The sequence below is a fragment of the Uranotaenia lowii genome, chromosome 3 (genome assembly GCF_029784155.1).
Source record: "Uranotaenia lowii strain MFRU-FL chromosome 3, ASM2978415v1, whole genome shotgun sequence".
In the NCBI taxonomy this organism is placed as follows: domain Eukaryota; kingdom Metazoa; phylum Arthropoda; class Insecta; order Diptera; family Culicidae; genus Uranotaenia; species Uranotaenia lowii.
This window is the reverse complement of record NC_073693.1, coordinates 285,858,383-285,879,165: the sequence shown is the minus strand read 5'-3', so window position 1 is coordinate 285,879,165 and position 20,783 is coordinate 285,858,383. Positions and strand designations below refer to the sequence as shown.

The 20,783-nt window shown below is 34.6% G+C and overlaps 1 protein-coding gene across 1 annotated transcript in view; it reads right to left on the bottom strand.

Annotated features, from left to right (window-relative positions):
- LOC129754729 (uncharacterized) overlaps positions 1 to 20,783 on the bottom strand; it is a 410,546-nt gene that overhangs the window by 282,448 nt on the left and 107,315 nt on the right. The window lies entirely within an intron of this gene.

Here is a 20,783-nt window from a genome sequence, read left to right as displayed (position 1 = left end):
CGATTTTTCACATTTTCCATACATTAATTGTTGCAAATTTGTTACTTTATGAAACGAAGGGTTAACAAACTATAATAAAAGTACAAAATTTATTATACCTTAAACTAGGGCGGGGGAACCCCAAAATATAAATTAATTCAGAATTTGTAACTTAGCGTATGAAATACACATTTTTTGAAAAAAGTTTCTCCACGGCTCGATAGTATAACATATATTTTCATTAAAAATTTTCTCAGATGCCTCCATAACTTGCTAAAGAAACATACACAAATTTGCATAAATTCTGAAATACAACTATAACTATTCAATTCACATTAGAGAGTACGCTATACAGCCCTTAGCCAAAAATTTATACGTGGGTCAAAGCTTTTTTCGAAAAAACGCGCATCAAAGCTTTTGTTTTCTTGTTTTTTTTTCAGATAGTTGTAACATTCGTTCGATCGGAAGAGTAAGAAGGAAAATGTTTATACATATATCCTAAAATTACACCAAATATAGTTGGAAATAAGCAAAATCGTTATGTTTTATAAATCAAAAATTGACCAGTTTTGCACTTTTACCACTTTGATTCTGTATTATTCATATAGGTTAAGCAAACGGTAAAATGGTAAAGTAACGTTAAAAACCTTCAAACTTTCGACAAAGCTATAAATATTTGCATATCATAATTTTTATGAGGTACTCATCAAAAATCATTGATTTGAAAATAATTTTTTTTCACTATCATGAGATAAATTCCAAATTTCACAGTTTTGAAACTGCAACGTATAAATATTCCCAATTCCTATTTCTTTTTTCTTAATTCAAGTAGGAAAATTTTGTTTTTAATTTTGTACTTCGACTGTTCAACTGAAACTCCAATGTGATGATGAATATTTAAACAGGATTGATCTCTCGCGTTTGAACAAACGATCTACAGTTATATTTTGTATTTTATTAAGCAGAAATATAGCTTGATATTAGAATAAATACACTAGTTCTTTTTGTTTACTAACTGCTACAGATATATCTTTAATTAAAACTAAAAAAAATTAAGAGACCCTTAGAAAAAGTGCCCCGGGCTTCCCGACGGCTTAATCTGGTCCTGCTTAAAAGTATTTTATAAGGGAGAATAACTTAATTGAATGTTTGTTTATAGACGAACAGAATATAAAGCAACTATAAAAGTTCAAAAGTAAGAAAATGTTACTTAAGTAGTTGTTACTTGTCATCTTTGCTAGTAAAAGACAGTGAGACAAGTGAGACAGTTTACGCTGAGACAGTGAATAAGTGCAAACATGGTAGTTTTTTCAACAAAGCACCAAAATACTACTTTAATTAGACATAGACATTTTATCACTTGATTACTTGCATTATCTCTGGATTGAAAAAAAAAAGTAGAACAATCGATGCATGTAAATTTGAATGACAAATTGAATGAATTAAACGTCTATTGTTGCGCTAGATGGCATAATCCTTAGATTTGTTAATATTTTGTTATGGATAGTATTCACTTGATAAGTAAGAGAGTATTCCAACTGAAACTGTAGGGGAGAGTTGGATTACTTGACTCCCTTTTTCCTGTTTTCATCGTATCGTTACAGAAGCTCAGTTTTAAGATTATAAAAATTTTCATGCTACGAAAAACTTTATTGTTTAGGAAAAAAATTTGACAGTTTCTTCGAAAATTGCATAGTCACAACATGAACATGACACGACTAACAACATGACTTACAAAGCTTATCGGTTTTAGTTTTTACACACTACTTTTTTTTCTTGATTTCTAAACATTTTCAGACTGACTCACAGCTATACTTTTCTAAAAAATTCTTTTTAAAATTGTTTTAAAAATAACTGAGTTTTTTTTATTATTTTCGAAGCATGTTTGGTAACAAAATGATGGGATCAAATATTTCTTTAAAACCTCATGCATTTATCAATTTAGCTATCTCAAACTTCAACACTGTGAAAAAATTAATGAAATAAAAGTTGTATTCGGAAACACTGAGATAAAACAATTAAAATATATTTCTATGGAAACGTTTGTTATTTTGGCAACACTAGGTACAACAAACAAAAAAAGTTGGTCATTGATCTTTTCCTGTGAGCGACAGACATGTCTAAATGAATCTTTGAATTGACATTCGTAAGAATAGTAAAATCACGACAATGGCGTTGTTGGTACAATAAACACAGAGAGCGCAGATTGTCAAGATTGCTGCTGCGAAAAATTTGATTCTGATGGGGTCTCTGGTAGAAAAACGGATTGGCACAGGGAGTTTCTCAAGTTTCAATTGAGAATTGAGGTGAGAAGGAATGTAGATATGAGATAAAGTATACGCAGAAAATAAAAGAAAATTAAATAATAGTAGTTTTTGGCAACATTCAAGGTAAATAAAGTAAAATACATTTCTATGGCAACGTTTGTTACGTTGGCAACACTAGGTACAACAAACAAAACAAAGTAAGTCATTGATCTATTCTTATTTTCATAGAAGTGGAAATATCTCAGATATTTGAGAAACAATATTAACAAGAGTTGTAGTGAATTGTAGTTATGAGTCAGTTTTAAAATGATTTAGAAAGATAAAGCAAAAAAAAAGGGATTTTGCAGTTTCGCTAGAATAAATGGTATCAAATGTTTATCGAAACTCTGGCACCGTTGAGTGACCCCCAATGAGCTGAAATCTGGGAACCTTCTGGCAGGCCAAGAAACAATCTCTATTTTTGGACCACAATAATGATAAATTTTATGGAGAGATTAATCACCGTAATTTATGTTTGTTACTTTAATTCATCAGCCTTATTGGTGAAAAGTGATGTCCTTTTTAGTAGGGACATCTTAAGATTTTGAAATTTTAAAGATGGATAGAACGTGAGATGAAATGACAGATGGTGAAAATGAGCGGGTAATATTTATTTAGAAGCATTATCATCACAATCAAATATTTGTTTCGCATTTGATATGCATTATGTTCTAAATATATTCTAACGTTTTATCCATCTATAAAATTTCATAATCTTAAGATGTCCCTGCTAAAAAGAACATCACTTTACACCAATAAGGCCGATAAATTAAAGTAACAAAAAATGATAAAGTTTGTTGATTTAACATTTACTTCTATTTAAGTGCTCCTTATTTTCACAATGTTCCTAGTTTTTCGTTTGGTTATCTCTCACGTATCACTAACACAAAAAAGATAATGAAAATAGACATACTGTGTTGATATTTGTTATATATACAAAATAAAAGCACGACAAAACCAGAAAAATTTGATATCATGTGCCATGAGGATCAACAAGTATTTTTAGATGCTAAGTTTGTTGTTCTGACTACCACAATCTGATTCTAATTGGCTCAGTTGTGTACACGAATGCTCACACAAAACATGATCATCCTCAATAAGGAGGTTCATCAATCCGTCTAGTAAACTTCCTTCTATCGGTACAAAATATGACCTTGCTTCCTGGAACTAAATCTCCGAAGATTATTGTTGCTGAACCGATTTACGACACCAATTACCGAAATGATCCGGAACGGGTTTCTTATTCATTAGCTCTGTCTACGCCAGAACGTCCCTCTAAAGAAAATAGAGAAAAAAATAGAACAAATCCTCTGTCTAATCGCAGACCGTGTATATTATTACATTGTCAGATCGCTAGTTCTTGTATCGCTTCTCAACCCGAGGGCTCTGCAGCTCTGATACAGTTTGATTGTGAACGATAGCGAGCTACAGTCTAACCACGGCAAACTTCAAAGAAAGACACATTCGCACAAAAGAACCGCGCTCAATGGTCGCGCTTCTGAAAAGTTCGCGGAAAATGATGCTCTCGAATGCCCTTTCTTCAAACAAATCACCCAAACCTCACAATCCACCCTTCTCTTCATCATCAACCCAGCAAAAAAACACCGAAGGCTAACTACTTTAATCGATTTAACACTGCTAGATTTATCTGTTTTGTTTTTTATCTTTTCACCGCCATCCCCAAGATTTGGCCCCAACTTACCGAAGCGTTTATCCCAGCCAAATGTTCCCAAATGGGCCAGTTTAAGTAGGGTTTCAGGGCCTTCCAGTTGATACAAATTGAACCCACCAACTCAAACCCTCGAGGGGCAAAATGGGGGAAACTAAGAAATGATGTTTTTTCCCTTCTTACACGCCGCTGCAAATGGAGATCCAGCAAAAAAGAAACGGTTCTTGGACGATCTAATCAATTATCGGCGAGAGTTTCCCCCAAGCTAAAGGAGCTCTTGAGCCGATGATTACACTTTAGTGAGCTTTTTGTTCTACACGTGCAACAATTTTCTTACTCTGCATAGCTTCTTCCACCCGCGTCTTCGGAAACTAAAGATCTATAACTTCAAATGGGTGTAAATTGTATGTTTCCGGGTTCAGGCCTTTGCTTTTACTGTGAGGTTGATTTCCATTCTTTCACCTATTATGGAACCAGAGCAAACTGCATGTAAAGTTTGTTCAGAATTTGAATGGGGGAGAAATGTTGCCAAATTGATGCTGCTTGGTTCAATTTTCTTTTACAAAGTTACACAAGACTCGGCTCAAGTGGGGTCATAACCTTTGAAGCAGCTTGACTTTGAAAATTAATTGCTCTTTTAGAGTGTTAGAACAGAATCCGTAAGAAATATAGAATGACTACAAACAGGGCTTATGAGCATAGTTCCAGGATGGAAATTTATCGCGACAAAATTAATTATGAAGAAACTATAAGAGATACACCCATAGAAGTGGTTGTAAAAATTCAATACCTATTTAAAAAATCTCTAAAAAAAACGAACACACACATATAGGATCTCAGTGAAACTTCATGTTTCTTTGAAGAGATCTAAATTCTACTTAAGACTAAAGCGTACATCTTACAAGGATATAATGGCTAGCATTTTACTGATGCTAACACCACTAATCCACAGAAAGAGTACTATGTATGCCGTAACCGGGACTCGATCTCATGACCTCTGGCTTAGAAGACTTGAACGCTATCCTCTAGGCCACGGTCGGCGCCGAAAAGGCGCTGAAAAGTGTGCTGTACCAAAAATGATATGATTTCAAAAGCATTACTGGCCTAAGGACTCGAGCTCACAAACAAGAAAAAAAATTATGGGATTTTCATCCAATTGGATAATTAATCTTTAAAATGAATATAGTGAGTATCGAACTCACTGCAACATCGCATCTCGGCTTGCTAGTCCGATATTTTACCCAGTGCACCATAGTCGGTTGGCAAACAAAAGTTTATTGGCATTATCCTCCTGCCACAGCTGATTACCAAAACAACGCAATGCGTCTACCGTTTGGCCGGTTTCTTTTGTTCATCTTCCTTTGTCTTTGATGTGAAATGGTTGATCTAATGCCTGGTTTACACACACAAACAACGCTCCGGCTACACAATGCTTGGACTATGCTTAGTAAGGCCGATTCGGCATAGAATCTTATACCGATAATTTCACCTCCATGGAAGTTCATTATCGGAGTAGAGTCTGATTTGTCGGTGTAGACAAATGATGTTGCTTGCAAGAATGCTAAACAAACCATGCGCTTCAGTAACCTTAAATCAAATATTAGATCATGTCGTTTTTCCATGATTTACTCATGAAAACATTTTTCAAGGAACAGATAGAGCCAAATTGTCTTCTACAAAGTGGTAGCCAACAGTTTTTGAGACGACACTGCCGAGAGCACTACATACATATGACATTCGTAAGCCCGTTTTAATCTTTTGAATGTCGAAAAGTTTGGATGGGCCAAAAATAACAATATTCTGGCTCAAACTTTTGTAAATGAATTTCTACAAGAAATATGTCTTCTTAGCATTTGTATGAAATCAAAATGTGCACATTTTTCTCCAAGAGAGCAAACATATATCTTGAAGCGTTCGTTGGATATCAGGGATTTTTTTAGCACAACTTGTACTTTTTAAATTGGCATATCTCGGATTGATGCAAACCAAAATAGTATTTTATGACGGTATTATTTAATTCTAATATCATTTATTTGATTGTAAAATTATAGAAGATAGGTAACTTTTAAACTCGAGAAAAAAAAGTTCAAAGTTTGGTTATTTTCAATACAAATTCACACAAATTCATTTCAAGACCCTATGAAAGAGAGCATTCCCATTTCTGGTGCCATAATCGAACTTTCACCATGTTGTATTTGCCTGAGTCCATTGCAATGCATTAATAAGCGATACAGAGGATTTGGTCAAGTTTTTAAAATAAGCTTGCCAGATTGCCGGTTTTATCCGGGTTTGCCCGGATATTTGATGCAAAATTTCGAGAAAGTCCGGTCCGGCCCGGTTGCCCGGATATAGTGAAAAAAGTCCGGATATTGTCCGGATTTTTTCACAATTTTCACAAAGAAACCAAAAAAATCGAAGTTTTTGAGTAAGTTTTAGCAACGGTATGGTCATTTTCAACGGTTGTTTCAAATAATTTCGCTGATTTACTTTTATAAACCTTTATATATTTGAGTGTTTCAAGAAGATTTTGGAAGTCTGCAATTACATTAATGAAATATTAATTTCATTTTTTTGCATTTTTTCTTTGCTTTTATATATAGTAACACCTAAATTTTGCCCGGTTATTGTCTGGTTTTTGGATTTGAAAAATTGAAATCCATGCCCGGATTTTGCAAGGTTTTTTTGAAAAAATGCCCGGAATTGCTAGGCCCGGATGGGAGTGGAAAAAATTCTGGCAACCTTATCCTAAAAACATTTTTTTGATTTGAAAAAAATCAGTTATTTCAAGTTTTCATAAAAATTTGACCAAATGTGCTTTATCGCTTATTGAAGCATCGCAATGCACTCAGGTAAAGAAAACGATGAAAATTCGACTTTTGCACGAGAAATGGAAATGGTCTCAAAAGGTCCTTAAATGTGTGAATTTGTATTGAAAATTAACAAACTTTGGAGTTATTTCTCGAGTTTAAAAGGTAACCTATCTCCCATAATTTCCTAATCAAATATTTAACATTTGAACTAAACACTGCCACGAAAAAAAAAACCGAGATAATGACACGTCCTAATATTTGATTTTAGTTAACTAGAGCGCGTGATTCGATGTGCATTTTTGCTGAAAACTTCATTTTTCTATCTCTTATAGTTAGTATCATTGTAATTAATTTTATCACAAAAAATTCCCACCTCCCAAGAAGTCATGATTAGATAAGAGTCTAAGCTGTGGGTGTAGATATTAATAAGTATTTATTCAGATAAACTTTAGCCGATATAAACCATTTAATGAGAAAACGGGAGACCCGAATAGCGCTATCTGGCGACAGAAATCTAAGTATTACGCTCCGATTTTTTTCGAAGCTTTATCAGAGGTGCCAGATGTCTAGGATTTGTCCTGATTTTCTGTTTGTTGATTGTCCTGATTTTTGAAAAAAAAAATCGAATTGTCATGATTTTTGAAAATTGGTCTTTAAAATGTCCTGATTTAAAAAAAAACATCTCAATTTTGTTGCAAAGATTAAGGCATTACAGCAGCTGTATTTCGCTTCTGTCAATGCAATCTATTGGTGTCCTAAAAAATTCAAATTTTATTTCGTAGTGTCATCATTTTTGAAAAAAAAAATACAACTTGGCACCGTAAAATGTGTTGATCAGGGATGCCGTCCGAATAAATTTTTAACTCTTTTTTCTTTAATTATTTCAGAAATCTGATTTATTCTCGTTGGAGATGTAAAAGCTTTTTTGAATTAGAAAAAAAAATTGATTCAATAATGTTTCAATATCTATCCAATTTTTAATTTGCACCAGCCTTTCGGAATTTTCAAGCGCAAATTTGATTCATTACTACACATTTTTCATATTATTCGAAAGACTTATGTCTGAGGTTTGTTAAACCTACACACAAGTTTGACAGATATGATAAATTTTTCAGAGTCAACATAAGACAAAACCTAAAAACCCTAAAGTTACCGTAAGATTCTGATTCAGTTAAGCGTTTTCTGAGAACGTTCAACCAATGCAAATAAATTAGGTATGAAGAAAATATTGTTTAAGTTGCTTCCAAGTGATTATAAATCTTAATTTTTCGCAGATTTTGAATTAAATTGCCTTTCGTTGTATGTAAGGTGTTGTATCTTTCTCGACTCAATCGTCCAAAGTGTATAAAGATGCAAATTCTTCTTGACTATTCAAGTTTTTAAAATAAATTTGAAATATATTTGTTTTTGCACACAGGTTTCTTACGCGATATTAAAGCCGTCGTATTTCATGTAGGACTTCAAATATTTCTCCCGAATAGCGTGTTAATTTGCGAGAACCGTGGAAAATAACCTTGATTATGGAAAAAAAACCTGTAAATAGAAGTTATGTAAGAAAAACTGAGCAAAATCAATCTGCGATAAAAAATTGGAAAGTGTATAGTGAAAAACTTTGGCTGATGGTATACGTATAAGTTTGGCAATACTATTAAGCTGCTTTTAAAGAGTATTTTAAATGTCCCGCTTATTCGGCTGTGTCCCGCTTTTTTGTCGTTAAATGTCCCGCTTTTTTCTGAAAGTGTCTGGCAAGCCTAGTCTATGATCATTTGCTATTTGCATTACTCAACAAATCTTGAATTCTCATTCGCGAACCGAATCTGAACCTGAATTTTGAATATTGGTTCTGAAACTGCATTAAAAGTTTGAATTTTGAATCTGTTTTTGAATGTTAATACGATTTCTGAATATGAAGCCCAGATCAGAATTTTAAATATTAGCCAAGATGTTAAATCTGCTTTACATCTCCTCAAACATTTATTTGTTTTTAAAAGTTTGAAGTTTTAGTTTTCAATCTGAATTAATTATTCAAATTTCGTTCAATCCAACTGAATTTGAAACGCTAGATTAAAATCCAGAAGGTCATCGAAGAAGAGGCAGACCCAGAAACTCGTGGCGGCGAAGTCTAGCCGCTGAAATCCGAACTGTCGACGAGAGTCTTGACTGGGACCAAGTGAAGACGCTGGCTCCAGATCGTCAACAGTGGAGGTCTTTTACCACGGCCCTATGCACCGGACGATCGGCGCGGGATCATTAAGTAAGTAAGTAGATTATTTTTTAAGGTTTTGGTAACAGTTCTTGATTTAAAATGTTTACTCTTGAATAACTATACTTAATCATCAAAATTTGATTGAGAATTTTATTTTTTTTAAATGAGGAAAAAATACTTACTCATCATAAAATAATGTTTGATTCGCTACACAGTTCTAGAATATTTTCTTCATTCAATAAGTAAGAGAAAATATTGTATTATTTATTGTAGGGTACGCATTTCAGATTCCTGAATTCAGAAAATTCTGTTATGTTTACTCCAGGGAGCCACCTAAACTTATAGTAGAGAGAAAATATTCGAGATATTATTATTTCAAGGGGGCCGCCTTAGTTATATTAAACATTTGAATTCCGATTTTCATTTTCTTTCCTAGTTTTCTAGAACTTAAAGCAATATGATTGGCTCCCCTTAATACTACCTTATGTCTGGTCAACATGAAGTGTTGCCAGTGAATGTCGCCGACGCTTAAATATTGACGAAAACTCCGTTTTGGAGACTCAGCAACAATATAAAATTATACTGCAACACTGTGATAAGTTCAAAACAAAATTTTCTGATCTAGTTACAAGTATCGTTGCAATAACATTGTAGCAACCGCCTCATCATTGAGCCCATAATGTGGCCATTTTATCGAGGTTTCCCCATTATCGATCGCTCCAAATTACCCACAATCACCTCCTGGCTGACCGCGGCAAGTAGTTCCTCCCACGCGCTTAAGCATTATCCGAATTCGTTACGGTTGTATTGATTTTCCGGCTGATTTTCCGAACCAGTTCGATTGGAAGAGACGCGAGCGAGCAAAAAAAAAAAAGCACCCGGGGCCAGCCATTCGGTGGACTCATTAGTGGCGCTGATCGGAGATCGGAGCCACGTTACTCTACTCTAGAGAGCACCTTCAGCGGATGGGTAATTTAACTACCCGAGTCTTCTGTGGTAATCTACCGTCTCGATACCCCCGGGAGCTATGCGAGGGGACCCAATAATTGCACCGCTGCTGAACTTCCCCCGTGAAACAAAGTAAGGGAGTCGATTCGGTGAAAGCCTGGTGCAACGGTCGGCGACTCACGGCGAGAAAATAAACGATATTGTTATTATTTTGCGGAGCATATTTAATCGCTTCCCAGCAAGCGAGCACGCCCGTCTTCTACCAAGGTAACTAACGCTAATCCGATGAGAACTCCACCCAAACCGAACGCCCTACAACAAGAGCCTCGGTTTGCTTCGTTCCTTCCCGACGCAAGATGGTAAATCAATGAACAAAAACACGTTCCTCGGTCGATGGTTGCTTCGGTAGTTTTCCCGCAAAATTGCCATTGTGAACTAGATCTTTTCACGCACGATAAGCGAAAGTGCGTTGCGTTGTCGTTGTGCCCTTCGCCGAAAGGCTAGGCCTACTACTGGGTAACTACAATTTAGCCGATCGCTTTCAACCTTGAAATTGAAAAAGACGAAAATTACAACAAGTGTACCTATCAAAGGTACAACGATAGACAGCCGACAAGTCAAAACACCCACTAATCAAAGGGAGGGAGGTCTGCGTGCGACTTTCTTCCATATCGGTCGATTACCACCGGTTCGACGTTTGTTTTGCCGGAGCCGACATCGTAAAGGGTTATTGGACTTCTGCAACTACCTACACCGGTTTGTAACACGATGTGGAGACGACTACATCCATTTTACGGTATGGCGCACAAATTACAGTGATTGGTTTATAGATACGTACATGAACAATGCTGGCGACAAGACACATCCGGAGATTTTTCTTCGGAAGCTGTTAGACGTGTTCTGACTGTATCTGCGCCATGTTCTTTGGTGCCAGATGGTTGATTTGCAGTGAGAGTGAAAGATGATTATCGAAATTAGGTTTGTTTGAACCATTTTGTACAGTTTTTCAATTGTTGTCGTTTACTTTTTTATACTCTGTTTTCTCAACTATGTATATGAAAATAATAATAATAATAATAATAATAATAATATTTATAAAGACCTTTTAACCTTGGGAGGTCAAACGGGTCTGAGTTTTATGAAAATAGTCTTAAAGAAATTATTTTCCCTGCATAATTTTTACTTCACAGTTTTCAATTAAAAAATGTACAACGAATGAAAAATTCTGGACAACACAAACACAAATTTTCTCCAATGCGTTTCGATACGTTGGAAAAATTTAAAAATGCTTGACTTTGGAAGACAAAGGCGGATTTTTATTATTACAGTTTTTCAAACAGAAGGTTATCTGCCAAAATCTGCAAGCGTTATACGTTACACAAAACGCATGTAACGCATGTAAACTTGTCTTCAACACAGAAACACATTACTAAAATACATAGTTGAGAATAGAAGAGTGGTTCATGACCACAACTTGAGATGTTCTTCTTAATTCCGAATGTTAAATACTGATTCAAAGTTCATTTTAAGATGACTCAAGTGATTCTTGACTCTGGTTTAAAAACTGAAACATTAACACATACAACATCTCAACTTAAAAGCTCCAAAATCTTACCAGAAAATACAGACATGAAAGCAGGTGAATGATTAAAATATAGAATTTAAACAGAAAAAAGTTCATACTCAATTTGAAAATGAAAAACGAACAGAATTTATCAAACTTTTTCGTCTGTTTTCAAATTGAGTTTTGAAAGTCTAATTATAGAAGAAAAAAACAACTAGAGTGATTGAAACAAGAAACGCACCACTATGTGTATTTGTTGTTAAAATTTGAATGATTGACATCTTTAAAATTATATTCAACAATTTGTTTTGTTCATCTAAGGCAGTGGTTTTACAAAGTGGTCCCAGCCGCCCCCTTGAAGGCGTTGAGAGTTAGGGGGGCGGTGAGCTCAATTTTGAAATTTTGAGGGCGTTGAAAGGGCTCAGGGGGACGGTGAGGTCATAATTCATAAATCACGGAACAACGTAGATTTGAAATAACAACGAGTAAGTTCGATGCAAAACAATGAAATTACGTTTCAGAACTAAACATCAGATTCAAGACTAAAATTTCTATAATTTTACAGAGCTGCAAGCAAATTTTGTTCCAGTATCTCAATAATTTTATTTCTTAAAATGTATCTAAAAGATATTTTTAAATTGTCACAGATTTTGTATACGCTCTACATGTTGATCGTGTTTTGTTAGATTATTTTGGGTTATACTAAGAAAGATTAATTTAAGTTGGCAATGTTTGATAATCTTTTGAATGTATTGTCTCAAAAATCTGCTAAACAGGAGAATTATTCGAAAAAATCTGTGAAAAAGGCTTCATCTGTGATTCAGTGATAGAATATTTGAAAAAAAAAATGAATGGTTTTTTTAGGTAAGAGAATTTTTATTTTTAGTGCTTGTTTGTTCATCTTTATTTCAGTTGATTCCAAAAATCAATTGTGCCATTTGCCATGGATAAACTTTTTAATCTATTCGGTTATCACTAACATTGTCGGATTTCAGTCATTAGTATCTAAGTTTAACTTTAAGACTCGCGAATGCTGCATGAATTTAAAACAGGACTCAAATTCATTTACCAAGAAATAATACTATTCTGTACTTTTTTTCATAATTTACTCATAATTTCTGACTGTTACTTTTCAGGAAAATAAAAATAAATCATCAAATGAAGGGTTTAACGATTGTCCAGGAAATTTTCCATAAAATTAAGTGTTTACAAAAAAACGCTTTTAAGTTGTTTGATCATTTTCCATATATACCTATTTTTCGAAAATTTGCATTTTTCTTTCGAACGAAAGAGAATGTAAATAAAGTTCTTAAAATCTGTAAAATCACGAAATATTGTTTGAAATATTAAGAATCGTCTAATATTTAATAAAAATCGAACATTTTTGAACTTGAAATTTTCCCAACCTCTTTCTCTCTGAGGGCCTCATATGAATTCGAATTGATTTTGAGTTAAGTCTCACAACTTACTACAACATAAAGCCAAAAGCCAATGATTTTTTTTTCCAGATTATAATTTTTTTTGAGATTTTCTAAAAATTTGACCAGGGGGGCGTTGAACTTAAAAATTTAAGAAAAGGGGGCGATGAGTAGAAAATGTTTGAAAACCACTGATCTAAGGAGTGTATTCGAAAAAAGGCATTATTTTGTTTCGTGAATAACTTTTGAATGCATTGATGGATATTGATGAAATTTTCAGTGAAGCTACCTAGTAATGTAATGAGTACGTGTACAAAAATTGGTGATAATTTGTCAAGAAGTTTTTGAGATAGCATCCAATTCAAAAGTTCATTGACAGAATTTTTTGGGCAGGATCGAGAAAAATCCAGAAAAGTCTCAGTAGGTGACCCAAAAACAGCTGGAAATCAACTATTCAACCAATGTTCACATGATAAATCGTACGAGAAGTCCTAGAGGACCAATAGTACGCAAAAGTTTGAATAAAGCATAGATCACCCAAAATCTGGACGCACTGTTTTATATACCATTGCGCTCCTAGTAGTCAGATCTAGAATATTTTGACAGTGCTTTGTTCGGAAATGTTTCTTCTATCAGTGCTGATAATTTCATCTCGATTCGTTTTGTTTCAAAAAAGTTACACCTGATGGAAGCCGCGAGACGAAAATTAATTTTGGTCACCCACGTCAAAACCCCCAGGGGTCGGGGTCATAGGACCAGTCAAGTTTTCGCCAGATTTGGCAGGCTGCCTCTACAGCAAAGAGGTTCTACAGTGGTATCGGGCCAACGGGTGGATTTTGTCGAAAAGGACATCAACCCACTCAACTGCCCTCAATTTCGCCCTATCGGAAAATTATGGGCAATTGTCAAGCAGAAGATGAAGAAGAATGGTAGGACTACTCGTGATGCAACAGAGATGAAGAGATTGTGGAACAAAATGGCCGCTGAGGTCAGCGAATAGGGTGTCCAAACTATGATGAGTGGTACTTGACGAAAAGTTCGAAATTTCATCAAAACAACATCGGACTAATTTGTTTTCTTATTTTTCCTTTAAAGTGCAATAAAAATCCTACATTTTGAGTACAAAACATTTTTATTTCGTTTACAAAGCTCTGAGATAGACCCTGCGTCCAGATTTGGGATGATCCATGCTTTAAAAGTGAAGATTATTGATTCCATGAAGTGAGAGGAATGTGAAAGTTTTTTTTTTCAAGCTAAACCCAAAAACATGAATAGAGGAAGTGATAAAAAAAGTCAAATTTTCTGACTTATAAATAGACCTGACATCATTTCTACATGGTAGAAAAGCTGCCCACACCGGTAAAATAAGCAAAGCACGGTGGTCAAATCGTGCTAAAAGTATTTGGACTGCTTGTGGGGAGATATTTTGAAAAATGGACAGCAAAACGAACTCTTTAGCGGTCACCTGGCAGGATTTCAACCAGAAACTTTTCGTTGACAAGTCTCGCCAGTATTTTCCGGAAATATACAAGGAGACAAATTTATTAACTATTACTGGAGGAGCCTGACTATCTGTTGAAAATGCAAATTACTCAGTCATTCATAACGATTGACACTTTGAATGGCTTAAAGAAGGCTGCCTCCAAATGCGACTTTTTTTGCTGCAAAGCTCTTCAATAGGTCCCAAAGTTTAAACTCTGTTTAAGTTGAATCTGGAATCGTGCTATTACGCAAAAACGATGGTCGTATGATAATAATTCAAATATGTTGTTTGATTGCCTAAGGAGGACTATCGGCAAAATTTGTTGTAACCACCAAACCAAACCAACGACCAAATTCTAAATTTTCGATTATTTTGAAGGTCAACCTTCAAGAAACAGTGAACGTGATCAAATAAGAGCTTTGATTTGAAAAAGGCGGTTCATAGTATGCATTCTAGATGGCGCACGTGTTGCCCAAGAATTAAAGTTGGAAATTTTCTTTATTAAACGCCTCAAAAACCACTAGGTAGAACATCACAAAAATTTGCATATGTAAACATTACATCAATAAGTAACTTCGCTGAAAATTTCGTTTATTTACATCACTACACAAAAAAAAAGTATTGCATATTTTCGAATACACTCCCTAATAACTCAAGCACAGATTTCCTTTTTTGCGATGAATCAATTGGCGTTGAGGACCAAAAATATGAAACAGGTGAGAAATTAGAAAAATACCTTCAATGTTTGTCTACAAAAATCAATATTATTTCTTAAAAACAAATACTGTTTAAAAGAGAATAATAATGCTTCAACAAACTATCTCAATAGATACTACATTCTAAGGCGTTCTCTAGTATTCAAAAGGTATTGAGGGGTTTTAAAAATATATTCCTCTTGCACAAAGCACAATTTACGACTTCAAGATGGAAAAAATTGTTTGACGGATTGAAAAAAATTGTTAAAAAATATTTGTTAATGAAAAACATGTTTCCGGATTGAAATTCAGCCTAGAATATATGTTTCATCAGATCACCTCACGTTGATGAAGAAATTAGGCAGTTTGACAAAGTGTTATAGCTCAAATGTCAAATCCCTTCGCTTTGAGGAAAATCCTTAAAACCCATTTATAAAACCTTTGGAATACTACAAAATGCCTTAAAAATGAAGTTCTCTATTCAAATAGTTAATTAAAATTTATTTTACTTATTGTTTACTTTTACATTTACTTGATTTTGTAGAAACACATAAGTGATACTATTTTCATTTCGCATTTTTTGATCATATTTTGGTCATTGAAGCCGATTGATTCATCGAATTTTATTTACGCTTGAGTTATTTGATGAACAATTCAAATGAAATTGTAGAAGAAAATTCTGACGAATGTCAATCATTCATTTTTTAACAAGCCGAATCCAGAGCGGTACTATTCTTGTTTCGCTCACATGTATCATCATATACTCCCCTTAAAAAAACTTAAAAAGCACTCAGTATTCTTAAGTACAACATGTTCGCAGAAGTTTTATTTTATACTAGCTGACCCGGTGTGTTTGCTACACCTTTCGAAAATATATAAAAATTTCTGAAAATTATTCAAATTTTAATTGCTTTGTAGGAATTATTTTAATTCAAATTACAGATTAAACCAAAAGCAACCGCTATTGAATGAGAGATGCAGCTGGAGTCTCGAATTGTAATACAAAAAACTTGAACTTGAAACTTGATATCTCAATTTGGTTCCAAGTTTTGAAATTTTTAAATTTGTTTTTATGAGCTTCATAAATTTTCAAGTTAATTGTTTATTCAATTAATTGATATAAACTCATCAACCTCTCTCTCTTCCAATGCGGAAAGGGTTCACGAACCATAGATGTATCTTGAGTATCTGAAAAATGTCACATGCCACATTTGGCTCCATTTGTTTGATAAGAGTTTTCGAGTATGTCAAATAAAATACGAATATAGTCCCGAATCCGCCCTGAAAAATGAGGGTGTCAAATTATGCATAAACAAACAACCTGTCTTATGAATTATGGTCCCATTGCTTGATATGTTCTCGATTTATGCAAAAAAAAACTGGTAAGGGAGCCCTCCTGTCCTCCTCATCCTCCACTGCTAGAATGAAGTCGGCGTCTCTAACAATCATACCAAAAACCCTCTCATATCAAATTCATAAACCCCTTCCTTTCCTACCATCTCAACACTGCAAGGCGTAAGGATCTATAACACTTGTAGAAACACCTTTCCATGCCATACGTGATTTCATTTGCTGACTTTGTCAACATAGTTTGAGAACTTATGCTAACAAAATTGTATTGGGCCATCCTCCCCTATTCCTATGTTCCTGCTAACTGTGAGAAGGACTATATCAAAATAACATCACATGTAAAATTTCGTCAATTTGCTAGATGAATGTTCGGGTTATGTAAAAAAATTGTATGGAAACCCTCCTCTCCCCTTTCTATATCTTCAATTTTATGCTTCTACTGCAAGGATGGAATGGATCCATTTGCTTGGTTAGCTGGTTAGTCGTATTATGCAGAACATGTTGGAGATTTCCATTTACCATTTCTGAGTACTAAATATTCATAGAAATATTTCTTGTACTCAAATACCCTTTGATGTCAAATTAGGTTTTATTTGCTCAAATAATGATCTAGTTTTGCTAAATTTGTATGGAAGCCCCCTTTCCGCATTTATATCTCCCCGCTGAAAGAAAGGAGCGGTCTCAATTTATCATACAATCATTTCTCGAATTCAAATTTCCTCCCATGCCAAATTGGGTTCCATTAGCTCGATTCGAGTTATGTTTGAAAATTGTATGGAAGCTCCCCCCCTCTCTCCATCCACCCCGCTGGAAGAAGGGATGTGTCTCAAGTAACCATAGAAACATTTCTCGTATTGAAGTATTCTTACATGCCAAACTTGGTTCCATTTACTTGATTAGTTCTCGAGTTATGGAAAAAATTCTAAAAAAGCCCTCCTTTCCCCTTCTTATCTCTGCACTGGAAAAAAGGAGAGGTATCAAACCATCATAGAAACATTCCTTGTACCGAAATACACTTCCAAGCCCAATTTGGTACCATTTGTATGACCAGTTCTCGAGTTCAGAGACAAATTCATGTTTATATAGATATAGATTTGCTAATGAAAATGAATATTTCAGTTTTTTAAAAACAAAAGTTTTAGGGCATAATGTTAAGATTGAATTTGATTCTATTGTGTATCCAGATTATGAAATTGAAATTATTTCACTAATTTCAGACGTCGATAAAATTCAAACTTTACATTGAAAACTGGATTTAGAATTCATAGAATACATGTATTTAGAAATGGAATGAAGAAAATAAATTAAATGAATTCTTATTTAGAGCTCTCAGCTGGAATCGATTCAGAGCCACCAAATCCACCGAACCGAAATTATCAGGTTAAAAATTAATAAGGCTTTGATCATTTAGAATCCGGGCAGTTACAAACGTGTGTATTTTAAAAACTATTCATTTGATCGATAAACTTTATATGGAGGAAATGAATGTGCTAATATGATATTTAATTTAAAAATTAAAAAAAAAAGTTTACTATTGATTTCAAAAAAATACTCTTACTTTATCTTACTTATCTTACTTACTCTTACTAAATCTGTTTTTTTTTTCTTTGCACACTTTTTTCAGTCATGTAATGATCTATTATTTTTACCACAGAAGCAAAACCTTTGCAAAATCATGACATTTTACTCAATTTCACCAGGAAAAACCAATCGGAATTTGGTTGGAACCTTTTCATGAGTGGGCATCTTGAAGAATTCGACCTCTTTAATCCGGTTTTAACATGAATTTCCTGGTCCATCAGAACCATCATCCATCATCATCCATCAGAACCTGGTCCAATGGTGTCTCATTGCAAAAAAAAACCGATTGCACAGATTGCGAACTATAGAACTGCTCACTATTATAATAGTGAACATAATAATTTTAGTTATTTACTTGGTGTCTACTAGTCAGGCAACACTTTTTAGCTGCCGGAAACGGATTTACTGCATTGTTAAGGGGTCTGCATTCAGTAATCCTCAATATCCAGAGTCTTTTAACCACAATTGAGTTCAAGGGTTCTACTCCGATGCTTGATTTGAACTTCGTGAGCATTCAAGAGTGGCTCCTCATACATCTTAACCATTTGGGCCAAATACAATTCAGAAAAACCCAACAGTTCATGATTTTACAAGGCGACAGAGAAGAATTTCCAAAGCGATTGTGCAAAATTATTTTACCATGTCTTTTTGCATCGTAAATATCTCAAACACACGTTAACATAGAAATTTGAATAAAAGGCAAAATAGTCCTTTTCATAATCAACACAACGCTGTTAAAGTTTTGCATATCCGAGGTCTAGTAACGTAGCTGTCAACGAAGTAAAGTGGCCGGATACTAAATGATCATAGCCTTATTCTGTTCGAACTCAAGAAAAACTACAAAACTCAGGAAGACTAACAGATATGAATAACTTAACTAAGGAATAATGACATTGATATGTACAAACTAGGGTAACGGACTTATTTTGAACTGGGTGTATATTTTGGACCACCTTGCAACTATTTTTCGATATTTCACTCATAAATCAAGTTAATCATGAAAAATTTGAACAAATATAAATAAAGCTCCTTCCTTTACTTCTAAACATATCTAAGATCCAATTAAATAAGCTGATAAGGGATGGAAAATTGAAAAAAGTAATGATTCTGCACTGTTGAGCGGAACCAAGCCAATTTCAGGAGGACGTGCCATTATTGGAGTCAACTTTTGAAAAGTTTTCTGCATAGCTGTGATGAATTCAACAGAAGTCTAATGAAGTCATCCCATTTCAATTTTGTAAACTTCCTTTAAGAATTTCCATTTAGTTTCCACCGAAATTATTCTCCCCGTGTAATTCATAATGTGATATCTAGTTACATACATGCCATTGCACCTTTCAATCAGATCGATTTTACCATTTCTAAAATTTGTACCAAATACTTGCTTAAGACATGAATTCTGGCATAGATCAATCAGTTTAGAAAAAAAAACCGAATGTCCTTAAATCATCAACAAACGTAAGTAAATAAGTTGATAAACAGTTTCATGAAAAACGCTGCTAATTTAAAGATTTTGTTCTTTACATTTTTAATTCAAAAGCATAACTGTTTCTCTTGATTGCGCAACGTCAAACGCTGCTAGCCATTCTATGGGCATAATGACTCAATCACAATTTGTCATGAGGGAAACTGCAAACCTCAATTTCAATTTGCGTCACCAACGACGACCACGGCGATGAACATCATCAACCCATTTCCTGACCATGATGACAACAGAAGCAGCATCCGTGAAGAGGAAGGACATAAAAAAAACCACAACTTGCACGGGAAATCTTCTTAATCGAAACCACACAATTCTCAACACGTTCAGCCACCCGCAGCATCAATTCAGCGAAGGTATGTATGCAAAATCAAGCGTAAAGGCTCAGACACCTATGACTATGACTAAATTTGCACAGCAGATACGGTAGCCAAAAGTACGGCTACATATTACCCATAACTGAAAAGAGTCCCGTGACAAACCGCAAAACACGAGCAGAACAACGGGTTCAATCATCTCAGAACTTACTTCCTTTCTCATTTTAACCTGATGGATCGTGATCAATCTACGTCTTCTTCAGCTCGTGTCGAAATGTTCATGGATTAAGTTGAAGCTTCAAGGGCTTAAGACCTTAAAACGATGAACTCACCACAAGAGCAGATGACAAATCAATTACCTTCCTACTGCACATATCTACTTCGTCGTCTCGTTCTGGTCACTTCATCTTCGGAAATTATCCGGAAAGGAGGGAAAAAACTTTAACTGATTTCAACTCATGACATAATTGTATGTACGTGGTGCAAGTAACCAGTTGATCGATGGGAGATTAAGCCCTTAGTTGGCCTGGCCCTGAGTATGTCTTTGGATTGCTTCGAACGATTTACTGACGGTTGATTAGTTTTGGTCTCATTACATGAGTATCAAGCGATAGAAATATATATATTTTGAATATTTAAATAATTTAACATTAAATTCTCTAAGGAAAACTTTTTTTCAGAATATGTATCACAGAACTAATCAGAAGAAGATATTTCCAAAAAATATTTTTCAAACATAAATCCCAAGTGCACTTGCGTTGCGTGCATGTCGTAATTTCCGATGTCTGATGGATCTTGAAGGTGACAAATGCCCATGGAAAATCTCTCAGAATCTCGCTCTTTATGACATCGCCTAGAACCTAGGTTCTTGTATCGTCTTGTCTCCAGAATGTAGAGCACACCCTCGGGGGACAGTTCTCAGAGATGGTAGGTAATTTCCATCCATAGTCCGTTTACTTTGCGGAACGATGTCATTA